Genomic DNA, 15432 nt, shown 5'->3' on the forward strand with positions numbered 1-15432 from the left:
TTGGGCCCCACAGGCATTTTCAGACCCCGTGCTGGGTTTCTGGGGAAGCTTCAGATATTAGATGCTTCAGGGAACATAGTTTCCTCCTTGACTAGCTGAGCTCCTCAGAGACAAATCTGTGGCTTTCATAATTGGATAGGGGGGAAAGCTATCTGTAAGCTTGGGAGCGGCAGGTCTTAGTGGATCCCCTGGAGGTCAGCCTGTGCATTTTCTTACTCCAGAACAGGGGAAGGAAGACATCAAGGATCCAAAAGAGCCCTGACCAGGTAACTCAGTTGGAGCATTGTCTTGATACACCAAGGTTGCTAGTTCCATCCCCCACCCCCACCCCCTGTTGGGGCAGAACAAGAAGAAATCAATGAATGCTTAAGTAAGTAGAATAACAGATTGATGTCTCTCTCTCCCCCCACCCTCTCTATCTCTCTCTTCCCCTCCCCAGCCCCTTCCTTTCCCTCTCTAAAATAAATTTTTTAAATTCCAAAAGAATAAATCTTTGAAACAGTTATTTGCCTTTGGGGTGTGTCGCTCCTTCCCTCTGCTCCCCCAGTAGATTTCTTAGATTCTGATCAAAATCGGTCTGCTCAGCCCCTGAGGGCTGAGCACTGGCCTCCTACAGTCCACCTGCTGCATCGACAATCCACCAATCCACCACTCAGCCCTGGGATTTAGTGCAGGGACTAGGGCGAGGCAACTGAAGTGCTGGCCTTGGGCACTAAGTTTAAGGGACACCCAAAACTCAGTAATTGAGACAAGTGTTAACTTAAGAAACATTCAAACGTATAAAGAATTTGTGTGAGTTTATTTGAGGCAAACTATCAACAATTGCCAGGAAGCAGAATAATGCTCCAGGAATAGCAGTTTTGCCTCTTATTTTATAAACTAGAAGCCTGGGTGCACAAAATTTATGTACTTGGGGGGGTGGGGGTGTCCCTCAGCCTGGCCTGTGCCCTCTTATAGTCCAGGAGCCTTGGGGGATGTCTGACTGATGGCTTAGGCCTGCTCCCCATGCGGGCCTAAGCTGTCAGTCAGACATCCTTAGTGTGGAGGCAGGAGAGGCTCCCACCACTGCCGTTGCACTCGCCCCATGAGCCTGGCTTCTGGTTGAGTGGTATTCCCCCTGTGGGAGCGCACTGACCATCAGGGGGCAGCTCCTGCATTGAGCTCTGGTGGTCATTGCACATCATAGCTACCATTGGGCCAAAGCTGGCTATCCAACATTCCCCAAGGGGTCCCAGATTGCGAGGGGGCATAAGCCAGGCCAAGGGATCCCACCAGTGCACGATTGGGCTGGAGAAGGATGCAAAAGATTGGCCAGCCTGGGAAGGAGACAGCAGGAGGGCTCCAGGGTGTGTCCAGCCCATTTGGCTCAGTCCCAATCAAAGTTTTAATTTCAGATCATCTTTTGAGGATAACTTAGGTCTCTGACTTTGCAAGGCCACTACACAGGCATTCCCTGAATTAGGTTAGCTTTGGCTCCTTTCCCTCCCCTCCCCCCCTCCCCACAAGTAACATTTTAATGCAATATTTTTTAAAAATAAAATTAATGCCAAAAAATTCCATGATGAACAAAATAGCAACATTTCAAATAAAGACAGGGTCCGTGCAGAAGCCCCTGAGTTGAGTTCAATTGGGGGGAAGTGAATCCTTAGATCATCTCTGCAGGTCAGGGGTGAGGATGTCCCACCTCCCAGAAACAAGCACATACCCATAGCAGGGTGGCACAATCCAGCCTCCCCTGAACATGGCATCCCACAGACCCCTGAGCAGGGACCAGGCCCAACACCAGGCCCCTTTCTCCTCCTGGCTGCTTAGCCTTTCTGGTGCAGACGCCTCATCCATTGCAGACTACAGGCATGTTAGTCAGGCTCAGTACACACCATGTGCAATGACTACTCTAGAGGCCCCAACTGACTGCTGAAGGACAGTATGTATTTCATCATACAAAGTTGTGTATTTTTTAATTAATTACTTGAACACATTTAAAAATTGGAGCTATTCACAGAAAAAAAAAAGTCCAGATTTCTAGCCTGTCTTAAAAAATACAGATTTCCATCTGGTCTTGAAAAATCCAAAGTTTGGCAACTGATTAAAACAACAACAATAATAATTCCCACTTATTGAGAATATGTTCAATGCTAAGCACAAGCGCAATACTTTTATTCTCTTCTTTTAACCCTCACAGCAATGCCATACTCACTACCCCTGTTGTACAGATGATGAATCTCAGGCTTAGAAAACGTAAACGTGTTCAAAATAACACAGCTAATAAGTAGGCTGGCCAGATTCAAGCTCAAACTCATACTTCTGTATCTTCCACCCTCCCCGGCCATGGACTAAATCACTGGTTTTCAAAAGTGTTCCAAGAAGCCTCAAAGCCTCTGAGTATATTAGCTGTGGAGTCTCCCTTCCAAAGGAGGTGGCTCAGTACTCCATTCTTCTCTTCCCCACCCCTCCCACCCTCCCCAGACCCCTGCACCTAACAGAGAAGTTTTGTTTTCCCAATTTCATATATTGGAGTCTTATTCAAACTTTTTTTTTTTTTTAAAGGAATTCCGCTGCTCAGAAACAAAAGTGGAACAAAGCCACAAGCCCAGATGGTCTCCTTTTCAAGTCCTCTCCAAGGTATTATGATTTCCTGGATCAGAAAAACTTCCTTCTCCCATTCTCAACTTACCAGATATCTCCATGTTATTGCATCACTTCGTTTCTGCCTTTGAGCATTTGGGTGCTGGTTGGACTTCCTCTTACAAGCGGAGACTGGCCAAGCATCCAGAGATGTAGGAGCCACCGGGCCATGGACCTTTCTCAGAGACCTGCTAAGGGTGGACAGGGAACATTGTCTGTGACACTATGCTGAGGCCGACACAGATGGGACGTGCTGAGTGAGGAAAGGGAGATGGGGGAGGATGGAGGGAGCTAAAAGCCACTGAGCCTGGTAGGAGGGTTGCCTCTTGATTCTCTGAGTTCAAGCCTTGCATGGGCCAGCATAAATGTCAGTCCTGTCATGGCTGCCCATAATCTTTAGTGAGTGTCAGGAAGACAGTCTCAAGAGTATAGTGGGAAGCACCAGGCAGGATCCTGAGCAGAGCTTTGTCACTGCTTGGCACTTCATGACCTTGGGCACAATATAAAAAGTGCACTGCATCTCTGCACACCTTGCCCAATAGTCTGAGGGACACGGGGAGAGATGAGAATGGGTTTTCTGTTTTAATTATGAGCATATCATCTGACAAGTGCAAACTAAGAAAAAGTATGGGCTCCCCAACCCTCTTTGAAGACAGGACCACTGGAGGCAGCCTTTCCAATGTGATTTTAGCTTTGGCTTCAACTGCCAGTGACTTACTAGCCAATGACTACCAAATCCATAACCCGTTCAGGTCTCTCTCCTGATTCCCCCTCTGTATTGAAGGTACCTTTCCTTTGAATGCCCCACACATGCTCCAGCAATTTCCGAAATGGAACTCCTCAGCATCCCTTTGGAAGCTGCTCCTTTAGCAGGGTTGGGTGCTTCAGGAGCTGACGTTCCCACCCAGAAACCTGGGAGCCTTCGTAGCTACTTCCCTACTTCATTCCTCATGTTTAATCATTGTCAAGGCTTTGTTAATTCAATCTACCCCTTGAGGAGTTCTTGAATGTGTTTGCTTATCTCCAGCTCTAATGGTGTAACCCTGGTCTAGGTCACTCCCATCTCTGGGCTGAATAACAACTGCCTCCTATTGGTTATCCTTCTTCCACTCTTGTTCCCTATCCCATGCCTCATGCTCCAGGTCACTAAAAAAACTCTTCTGAAACACATACACACAGAACCATGGTCTTTCTAAAACACAAGCATGATCATCTTTTCTTTCTTTTTTCTTTTTTTTTTTAACATATTTTATTGATTTTTTACAGAGAGGAGGAGAGAGGGATAAAGAGCTAGAAACATCGATGAGAGAGAAACATCGACCAGCTGCCTCTTGCAAACCCCCTACTGGAGATGTGCCCGCAACCAATGTACATGCCCTTGACCGGAATCGAACCTGGGACCTTTCAGTCCGCAGACCGACACTCTACCACTGAGCCAAACCGGTTTCGGCTCGTCTTTTCTTTATGCTTAAACTCCTGCAATGGTTTCCCATTTGTCTTAGGATAAAGTCCTAACTCATGTAGCATTCAAGGCTAGCCCGGCCCATCTCTCTAGCCATCTCTACTCTCAGCATTCCAACCAAACTGCATCTCTTTCAGGTCCCCACACATGGTCCTTTCTCTCACCTCCACTCCTTTGCTCGCATTCCTCCACTTACTGAGAATATATCCTCTGTAATGGTTCATCAGTGTGTCAACATGACGGGGCTAAGGGATGCCCAGATAGCTGGTAAAGCATTACATATGTGTGGGTCAGGGAGGGTGTTTCTGGAAGAAATCATTTTTTAAATCAGGAGGTGAGTAAAGAAGACTGTCCTCACCAATGCAGGTGGGCATCATCCAATCAGTGAGGGCTTGAATAGAACAGAAAGGCGAAGGCAGGGTGAATTTGCTGTCTGTTTCAGCTGTGACATCCATCTTTGAACCAGACTCACACCATTGGCTCCCTAGTTCTCAGGCCTTTGGACTCAGTCTAGATTACACTCCGGTTTCCTGGTTCTCCAGCTTGCACATGATAGCCCGAGGGACTTCTCAGCCTCCCTGAAATATAGCCAGTGCCTATAATAAATCTCATCTCTCTCTCCATGTTTCCTGTTGGTTCTGCTTCTCTGTAGAACTCTGCATAATATACTCCCATGAATTCCTGTGCATCCCTGGGGCCTCAGCTTAGATAGCACTTTATCCAGGAAACGTTCTCTGACCTTCCAGGCCGAGTTAGATGTGACTCTATTGCTTTGCCCTGGGCACCATGTTTTGTATTCATTGTAGGTCCTACCATAACACACATGTTAGAATTCCATGTTGACTTAATTGCTTTTCCTAACAGGCTGCCACTTCGTGAAAGCTAGCACGTACTCTGTTTACATTTGTATTCCCTGGACCCAGGTCATAGCCAGGCAAATAGTATATGCTCAATAAATGTTATTTTTTTCTCATTACAGTGACCAGACTACCAAATGTATGAGTTGACTTTTAGAAGAAACACTGAGAATAACTACCAGGAAAGAGTGTGCTTGCTAAGGAAAATATTTCAGTCAGATACGTAAATCACACTGTGCTTTAACAATACCAAGAACTGACTATTAACCCCTTGACAGTCTGTTTCCTAGAAGTGCACATATTTTGACGTATGTTTGTATAAGTTGTGAAACAAAATCTCTTTCTATGTATTTGAGAACTTTCTGAGTTTCACTTAATTTCTTTTTGCCAGACTGACATGGCAAATACTTGGTGTAGGTCTCTATTTTGTTGTGACTTTCCCTTCTGCCCACTCATTAAAAGCCCTGCTGTTAGACTTTCCCCTGATGACAATGTCTGGAAAATGCTCTCATTAAAAGCCTTCTGTGGCTGCTGTTGAGAGTCAGAAGTGTGAGGCTTTTATCTTTGTTTTTAATCAATGTTTTGATCTCCCTTTTGCCCAGAGTTTCCAAACTCTGGACAATTGGTTACGCTATTTTAATTATTTGTTTCCCAACACATTTTCTCTCATGCATTGGCCCCTTCCCTCTCGAGACTGCAGGAAGTAAAAGGACCTGGATTCAAGTCTTAACTACCATTTATAAGCTTGTGACCTTGGTAAGCTACGGAGCCTCTCTGAACTTCAGCTTTCTCCTCTGCAGAGCAAGAGCAACACAACCTCATCCCTTACTCTCTCTTGCCTTGAGCGTGGAAAGCTCTCTATAAATGTTAATATCTTTCCCAAATGCTTCTGTTATTAATTATACTCCTGACCATGCAATGGCCCCTATGGAATCTCTGCGGATTGAAATGGTTTTCTATGATAATAAACCTACTCTGTTAGCAGGAGCAATTGCCAGCCAGTCTGGGTGTCCACATTCACCCCAGGGGCTAAAGCTTTTAAGATTCACATTAAATGATAGGATTGTTTGCTTTCTCCCCTCCACAGCAGTGCTCACATACTCTGCTCATTCTTGTAGTCTTGGGGAAGGGAAAGAAAGCTTCATCCCACATAGAAAACCCAGTCACTGTCTCAATCCTTAAACTCTGGCTTCGGAATCCAGGACCACCATTAGTAACAACAAAACCGTGTGAAGAGGGTGGGGATGCATTGTCCCATCCCGGGCACCAAAAGGTTGCGGTTTGATCTGTGGGGAAAGGCAACCAATAGATGTTTCTCTCGCATCTCTCAGTCTCCCTCTCTTCCTCTGTCTCTCTCTAAAATCAACAAAAACATCACTCTGGTGAGAATTAAAAAGAAAAAAATGAGGTCAGGTGTATAGCCATCCTCGTTTGGCAGTTGGACATCTAATACATTTAGATTTCCAAATACTGATTCCTTACCTTTGCCCAGCACCTGGACCTTACAGAGATCTTTTGCAGCTAACATCTCCTTTCTTCCTTACCACTATCAGAGAAGTTAGCAAATATTATTATACTCATTTTTCAGAAGGAGAAACACTGAAGAGAGTATGCCGAGATTGCATAAGCCTTCCCAAGATGCTGGGACTTAACCTCAGGCTTCTAGTTCTGAGACCAGTGTTTTTTTCTACCACATTCTCTTGCCTCTCATACAGCTGGGGAAGAGGAAGATTCCAGTCAATTTTAGAGGAAGCACATACTCGGGAACCTCTTCCCAGTGCCACAGAGGAAAAGCATCAAACTAGGGTTTTTTAAAAAAAGAAGAAGCCTAGGCTCCATGTCTAATGATTAACTCCTGGGACACTGTCTACTTAACTCTGCAAAGAATGGGTAGCAATACATGATTCCAAGTTTCCTCTCATGTGTATCTTTAGTTATTTTAATATAACTAGAAGTGTATCTTTAGTTATTTTAATACTAGAGGCCTTTGCATGGAATTCCTGCATGGAGGGGGGAGGGTGTCTTTCAGCCCAGCCTGCACCCTCTCCAATCTGGACCTCTTGAGGGATGTCTGACCACCTGTTTAGGCCCGACCCACTGGTTGGACATCCCTCTCACAATCTAGGACTGCTGGCTCCCAACTGCCCTCCCCTGCAGGCCTGGCTCCCCCCAACTGCCCTCCCTGCTGGCCTGATTGCCCCCAACTGCCCTACCCTATAGGCCTGGTCCCTCCCAATTGCCCTCCCTTGCAGGCCTGGGTCTTCTCCCCCCCACCCCCCATCTGCCCTCCACTGCAGGCCTGGTCCCCCCCAACTGCCCTTCCCTACAGTCCTGGCCCCCCCAACTGCCCTCCCCTGCTGGCCTGGTCACCCCTAACTTCCCATAACTGCTCACTCCTGCAGGGCATTTTGTGGCAGCCATCTTGTGTCCACATGGGGGTAGCCATCTTGTGTCTTGCTGTGATGGTCAATTTGCATATTATTCTTTTATTAGATAGGATATAACCCAAATACCTGTGACAGAAAAAATGCTTTAAAAATTGAAGTTCATCACAAGTTCAGCAGCAACTATGGTATCTTTGACTCAATGGGATCACTATGGCTAAATTCAAAACTTGGGATTTTTTATTCATAGCTTCTTGGTAATAGTCCTCACTTAACTTCAGTCAACTTTTCCATATTTCATTTTCCTGAAAAACAGAGATGACAATATTTCTGTACAGGGAAAGAGGAATTTTCAATTCCTTCCTCCCTGTCACCTTGACTCTTCCCATCCCTCCCTGCCCCATCACAAAGGAAGAGGAGTTGCTAACCTGATTGTTGAGAGTTTGGGGCCAAGATAGACACTGTAATGAGTGGGCAGAGTCGCTGTCCCCAGGAATGGTTCTCTGTCTTTTTTACTATATGCAGGATATGCAAGTGGGCTCAGCCCTTACTCTCCGCCTCCTATATGCAGGTGCTTCGGGAGATGTGTTAAATTACTAGCCATCTTATTTTCTCTGTCATTTGGCCATTGTTTCTTCATGCACCCTTCTCGAGAGTACTAAGAGCCAGAGATTTTAATGAAGGAAATAGTAAAGGAATAAGAGGTCTTGTTTAGGCCTCAAAACCTAAGTCATATGCCTCCATTCTTTTTTAATTATAAGGATATTAGATGGTGGCTCAGTTTCTAGAAGGAAGCACTGTTTATTTGACTTATGCCTTCCACCTGTCTCTTTCTACAGAACTGTGGCAATCAGTCTCCAAGTCAGTCCCCAGTGAGCCCCACTCTTGTATTCATACCTCTTTATAATCCCCCCACACTGTGCCCGGATTTAACAGTGTGACCAATAGAATATGGCACAAGTGATGCTAGGCACCTTCGGTCTCAGCTGTTCTCTCTCATCATTTGCTCTGGAGAAGGCCAGCTGCCGTATCTTTAGAAACCCTCTGGAGAGGCCTCTGTGATTCCTTCCTAGAACTAATCCTTTCTCTTCTCTTCCTTCTTTATTAAAGTTAAATGATATTTATATTAATATTCATATTGTATTGTCAAAAGCATGGGGTTTAAAATTTCAGTAGAAGCCAAATGTAGCAATCTATGCTTGATTTCACAGACATTTAAGATCACTGTATGTGAAAATTAAAGACAAGTCTAAGAAATCTCTTGAACTTAAATAGGGGTTTCTATTTTGTCTTCATATTTGTCATTATAATTTTAGTTCTGTTGTGTGCCATAGAGTGAATCCCTTCTTCATAATGGAGAACTTAATTTTTTCACCTCTTTATCTATATGCATAATTGGTAAATTATATCTTGTTTACAATTATTCAAGATGAATATTTTGGACCAAAGATGTATTAATTTCAAGTCTTACTGTTGATACTTTGGGTCTGTTTTTACTCAATTACACAGTCCCCTGAGGTTGGCAGGCATTAGTTCCAAAGACTGAGTGGACCTCTGAGAAGCAAGACAAAGGAGAGGAGGACAGTCTGACATTTTGTTTGTTTCCTAAATCTGGATTCTCAGAATTGAGCTCACATTGAGCCAAAGGGCCCAGCATATCTGCTCTGATCTTCCTGTGCAATCCTGCTCCTTCCCTTGAAGGCAAAGCAATCTTCAGAAGTTATCCAGTTGATTTATTTGTAGGTACTGAAAAGTTCAACACCTTTCACTCAGAAAGAGGCAACATTTATTTTAAAAATGATTTAAGAAAATAAATGGGAGAGTTACCAAAAGGAATAGTATGAATAGACATTATATTAATGATGTATCTTAAAAAGTTTTGAAAATAGTCAAACCTCTGTATACAAATTTAGGTGAGTATGTGCATTTATGTATGTGTGTGTGTGTGGATATATGCACATGTTAAATAATACATTATATGCAAATGTTACATATATTTGTTAAAGCATCCACTTCTTTGATTTAAGGTCCAGTGTTTTCATCTCTTCCTGGGAAAACCTCCCAAGGAGCCATTTTATCAGAGCTCACAGTTCTATTTATCCAGTTTCCGAGGACAATTTTATGTAAAACATGTTGGCTACAATATAAGGCTTTTCTACTTAAACCAAACCTCCAAATTATGATCCAGTGAGACAAACAGTGCCTTCTCTCCTGCACATGCATGTCTGCGTATGTGGGGTGGAATATGACTCTGGTAGTGAGCCAGCCAGTTCTCTTGAAAATCTTCATCTCCTCCCTCTTCCTAGAGGATTCTGGCATTAGATGTGTGACAAACAAAAAAGAAGAGAAAACTGGTGTTTTTTGTTTTGTTTTTTCTTAGAATCCATAAAAAACCGATGTCATTATTTTTTTTCTTTTTGAGTGCTGCAAAATGCACAAAAACAAGACATATCTCTATAAAGCTCTGAAAAGCCACATTCTTTTTTTGTGTTAAAATAGACCAGCCATGGAAATATTGTTACTTCCTTAAAAAGTGCTGTCTGTATCTTTTTTCACTTCCTCCTTCCAAGGATGACTTGGGCTTTGTGAAATAACCACCAGAAGACAAGATCTTTTTATGCTTTGGGGAAGGCAGGCCAGTGGAGGTGTGATAACTTTGTCCCTCTTATGTGGTCACAGAGGTCTCAGAGGTTGACCACGCAACCATGGGTGAAAAATGATAATATCAAAAGAAGAGAACATGAGTAGTGTCTTTACTTTCTTAGAATTGAGACTTGGTTTCCTGGGACTGTCTCCCCTACTTCCAGCTTCAAAAAAAAGGAATTGCTAGATATTCATTTAGGTTTTCGCCTACTAAGGGTGTTGATCCTCACTCAGGATAAGAAACGGAGGGCCATTTCTGAGAAGGCAGCCTATCACTCAGTTTGGATCTAACAAAAACTAATGTATTTAAACCAGTGAGGGAGAGGAGACTTACCAACAAAGCCAACTAGAATTGATATTGGTTCTGAAAACAGGATTTTCCATTAAAGCTATAAGAGCAATTGAATGGTATAAAGAGATCTTTTGGTTCCAAAGGTGATCTGAAGACTCCACCTGTCTGGTTGATCTCCAGAAAGCAGTGAGTGAGGCAAAATTTGTGTAGTGTCAGCAAAAGCTCCTTCTTTAGAAGCATAGCTGCGGGGTGTGGGGTAAGAATGTGTGGGGGACAAGAGAGGACCCAATACTCTTCCGTTCCTATTAGAGGCCAGGTGCATGAAATTTGTGCACGGGTAGGGTCCCTAGGCCTGGCTGGAGATCAGGGCTGATCTGGGCCTTCCTTCATTCTGTGCTGCCCCCTGGTGATCAGTACACACAACAAGGAGCAGTGTTATAAGAACTGGTCAGTTGACCTCCTGGTCGGTCAAACTCCTGAGGGGACAATTTGCATAATAGCCTTTTATTATATAGGATGCTCCAAAGTGGCACTTTTCAACCATATTTTAAAGTCACAGTTGTTAAGGTGATCATTGAGGATGTCAGACGAAGTGGAATGAAAATGCAAGATGCACAGTTTCTCACTCCTAGGCTTGTTTCAAATGCCAGAATCTAACAAGAACTCTGTGATTTCTCCCTCCATCTCCAAAGAGACTCCAGTTCCAGGGCCAAAGCCAGTGAAAGAATAATTTCACTCAAAGCCTTCCTTTGGGGCTCCTATTTTGTTCCTAGGTTATAGACTAGGGGTGTTGAACTCAATCAGAGAAGGGGCCAAAATCTAAAATCCAGCCTAAATCGCGGGCCGAATGGTTTACTGAACAGTCATAAACTGACAATGTCATAAACTGACAGTGGAGTGCAGTGATGACAGCGCGGTGCGGGCCACATTGCAAGGCCTGGCGGGTTGGATTTGGCCCGCGGGCCTTGTGTTTGACACATGTGTTATAGACTGAGGACTTGGGAACTCCACTAGCCATCTATCCTCCTTCCATCTGAAGAAAAACAAGTTAGTTCAAATGGTGGATTGTGCCGACACAGCTACTCCTTTGCAAATCCCAGGGAAATGGGATACATAAAATAAGACTAAGACCTAGGCATTACCTAGAAAATGCTGGTTGAGTAGAAAATGAAGAATTAGCTTCTAGACACATGGAATTGCTTCCCCACTCAGAAGTTTGTATAGTAAACATGCAATTGGAAGAACAAGAAAGAAATTAAAAGGTTATCAGTGGTGTAATTTAAACTTAAATCAAGAATAACAGGCATCTACTTCATAAACAAAAATGATTTCCAAAAAATAAATAAATATTTCACACAAAAGGTTTAAAATTAGAAAAGTTAGCCTAAAGTTTGTTTGTATATAATATAAAAACTCAAAACAATAGGTGACTTGAACAAAAGAGGTTTTTATTTACATAAAATAAGCCTGGTCAGTAGTTCAGGGCTAGTATACCAGGAACAATGTCATCAGAACCTTAAACCCCTAAATTTCTGTCCTGTTGTCTTTAAGCCATCTGCCAGTCCAGCAGGGCTGCTGGAATTCCACCCATCATGTCCAAATAGTAGGAAGGGCAAATGAGCATCTTTTAAAGCGATCCCTGGCTCCCATTCAACACTTTCACTAGCCAGAACTTAGTCACATGCTCATACTTAGGGCAAGAGAAGCTGGACAGTTAGTCTCATATACTATATGGCAATGTATGCTGAGCTGAAAATCAAAGGAGGAAGGGAAGAGTGGATACCGGGAGGCCATTAGCAGTATCTGCACAGAATAATAGCTTCCTTACCAGAAAGAGTCAGTATTTTAAACATTCAAATTTCCTCAGGTAAATCTACAATTTTTTTTTTTAAATCTTTAAAAAATTTTTCTCTTCTAATTTAAAAATTTGAGGTGAAACTTGATATAATAAAACACACAGTTCTTCATTGTAACAGCTTAATGAGTTTTGACAAATCCAGGACACCTGGGGCAGAGCTCTGCCCTACCAGCAGGGGTCTGGGTGGGGGAAAGATTTTGGTCCTTTCTGCCCAGCATCACAGCAAGAGAGCCCCTTCTACCTGGGGCTGGAGAGGTTAGAAATGCCAGCAGTCTGCCCTCTAAGGGTGAAACTGCAGCCCTAGATGAGGTGCAGGTGCAGGGAGGGAACCCTTCCGTGTCACTCACAGCCAGGGCACAGCTTCCATATGCAGAGCTGGAGAGGACAGGGGTGGAGGTGGGGAGAATAATGGAATACTAGTTGTGACTAAGTGCCACAGATTCTCACTGTTCTTGCCTAGATTTAGTAGATTTTTCTTGAAAGAATATTTCTGTATGCCCTTAGGACAATTTCCAGAGAGTTGGAATGATTTATTAAAATATATACTTTTTAAGACACAAGAAGTAAATTCAGGAAATTGGTGAACCAACTAAAGGTGAGCCAAGAATCTTCAATTCAATTGTCCAACAAAACCCACCAATATGATGGGGCACCCAGTTGATTATTTTATTTCTTCAAAAGCAGTGGATTGCCCTTTGGATTCAAAGTGGGTAAAGCAAGAAAGGAGAGGAAGCTTTATTTATAAGGGATTCTGTGGTTGACTACTGCAACAGACTTTTAAAGAAATTTTTTTTTCAACGGGCACTAAAAATAATGAAAACGAAGTATGATAAAGACATAAAAAAGGGGGAAAGGAAAAGATAAAAGTGGAAAAGAAGAACATTAAAAGAGCAAGAAAGAAAATCTAAAGAATGAAAACACCAAATAGGAAAAAGAAAAGAAAAAGATGGTGAAAATGAAGAATTCAAGAAGGAGGAAATTCCAGAAACATCCCAAAAGATGGAAACTAAAAAAAAAAAAAAAATCAAGTTTAGCCACGTGACAATCAAGTTTTTCTGGATGGAAATGAGGAACTTGTGAGGATCTATGACCTAGTTCATTTTAAAACCTTTGTCATGGGATTAATTCTTATGATTGCTTACTTAGCAGCCACTCTCTGACTGGCAGGAATGAGGAGGGTGGGTGTGGGTGCAGGCTGCTTTTTGGCCAGCATCCTTCCCCTTGCTATTGATCCTGGCATTCTGTTTCTCATCGTTTAACTCATAACTGGAGGAAGGCGCCTCTTTTGGTTCTTGCCAAATCTGACCATCGATGTGTCCTTCAGGCTTCTGTACAATCCTATACAGTAAAAGGCCAGGGACCATAAGCATAACAACCAGAACAACCACTTGACTAGTCACCATGAGGTGCATTGACCACCTCTCGGACCCTCCTTCCCCACCCCCACCCCTCTGTGGGCAGAGCAGCGAGCAGTTTGCTGCAGTGGGTGGGGCAGTGAGCGAGGAGACAAGCAGCAGCAGTGAGCTATGAGCTCACGATTTTATGTGCTGGGCCTCTAGTGTGAATATAAAGGACCAAAAGCAACTTAAAGATGAGAAATCTAAAACCAAAAAAAACAGCAGAAGTCCAACAGTGAGGAAAAGTCACAGTGGGAAAAAGGAGGATGCGGAGGGAACAGTAGGGCCAGGAATCATAGAGGACTCAGGTGGAGAATGGCATTCTGACATAGAGAGTGACAGGCGGGAAGGTGACTGATCCCACACAGTAGTGGAAATGGGAATGACTTGGAAATGATCACAAGAGAGAAACCAAAACAACAAACAGGTGGGAATCATGAAGAGGAGGAAGATGACGATGGAGAAACAACTAAATCTTCACATGAAAAATCATAATATGCCCAAATTTGGGGACTAAAAAGGCCCAAGAGGTTGGATTTTCTATGTTGGCTGATCATCATGATGCCTAGAGGACATTTGTGGCATTCTTCACATCCATTTACTGAAATGTATTTGACATCCAAGGACTATTCAGTCCCTCATTCCACAGAATACTATTATTGGTACAGTCAAAGGCCATTTATAAGTATTATCTATTTGATAATTCTACAGTAAGTAGGTATCATTAGTTGTCAAAGGTTCACTTTCCACAATGATATTTAGATTATTGGCATTTTGGGTAGTTGTAAGGCTTTATACTATTAGATTAATCAAAAATAACTAAAAGGGACAAGAATAAAACACCAACGATTCAGATTATGTGTAATTATGGAGCCATTTCATAGTTTTGTTGCAATGAAATGTTTAAACTCATTGTTTTTTATAGTTAAGCTTTTGTTGATTATAAAATTACTAGAGGCCCAATGCACCAAAATTCGTGCAATAATAGGCCTTCCTTCCCCCAGCTGCTGGCACCGGCTTCCTTCCAGCACCCGGGACCTGGGCTTCACTCCGTCCACTGGCAGGCACCCAGGACCCGGCTGGTTTTGCTCCAGCCCTGGCTTCATCTGGAAGGACATCCGGAATGACATACAGAAGGATGAGCATTCTAATTAGCTTATTACCCTTTTATTATTATAGATACCAGGAAATCTCTAAGATTCTGAGTTAACAGGATTCAAAAGCATTTTGTGGAAATAAGCCAACTAGTAATACTGCAACAGCACTTTTAGGTTAGCTACAAATTCTCCTTTTGCAACTTGGAAATCCAAATTGGTTTGCACACCTGACTCCCAGAAAGGTGGCCATCTCCACTCACAGAGCGAGCAGCACTGCTGGAAGGTGATGGCTCTGCTTCCCAGCTCCTTGTCCTAAAGTAAAATGTGTTCTGCATGCAATTTTGACAACATTGTCTTGTAATTGTTACTTTTTATTCAGACGTTTTCTTAACAGTTAAATTTGTAAAATTAAGGTCATTTAAGGGTATGTTTTTAGAGAAATGAAAGTTTACGTAACCCACAGAACATCTGTGATCTTTCTACAGCAGCTTCAAGTTTCACGCCAACATTCCAAGTATTTGAATGAGTTAAAATGATCCCTGTTAATTAAGAATGGACTTGAAGTAGCTGTTTGTATGCCTTACTGCTCACTTTGATTTATCTTAAAATCTCTGCATTTGGAAGTGGGGTACTGTATTACCCAACCAGGAGGCTCTGCTATCTATACTAATAAAAGAGTAATATGCTAATTAGACCAGGTCAACCAGACATCTTCTAAACATCCAACTTCCTTCTGGATAAAGCCATGATGGTGGGCAGAGGTAGTTAGGGGCAATCAGGCCGACAGGGGAACAAGCAGTTAGGGGGCAATCAGGCT

General features: G+C 43.0%; 1 pseudogene across 1 annotated transcript; it reads left to right on the forward strand.

Annotated features, from left to right (window-relative positions):
* The first annotated feature begins 4323 nt into the window (after positions 1-4323).
* On the forward strand, positions 4324-13470 carry LOC311619696 (translocation protein SEC62-like; annotated as a pseudogene). The gene is made up of 3 exons: positions 4324-4354; positions 4952-5010; positions 12727-13470. The product of its transcript is annotated as a translocation protein SEC62-like (transcript).
* The last annotated feature ends 1962 nt before the right edge of the window (positions 13471-15432 follow it).

Source organism: Pipistrellus hanaki (genome assembly GCF_964339955.1).
Source record: "Pipistrellus hanaki genome assembly, chromosome: 3".
Classification (NCBI taxonomy): Eukaryota; Metazoa; Chordata; class Mammalia; order Chiroptera; family Vespertilionidae; genus Pipistrellus; species Pipistrellus hanaki.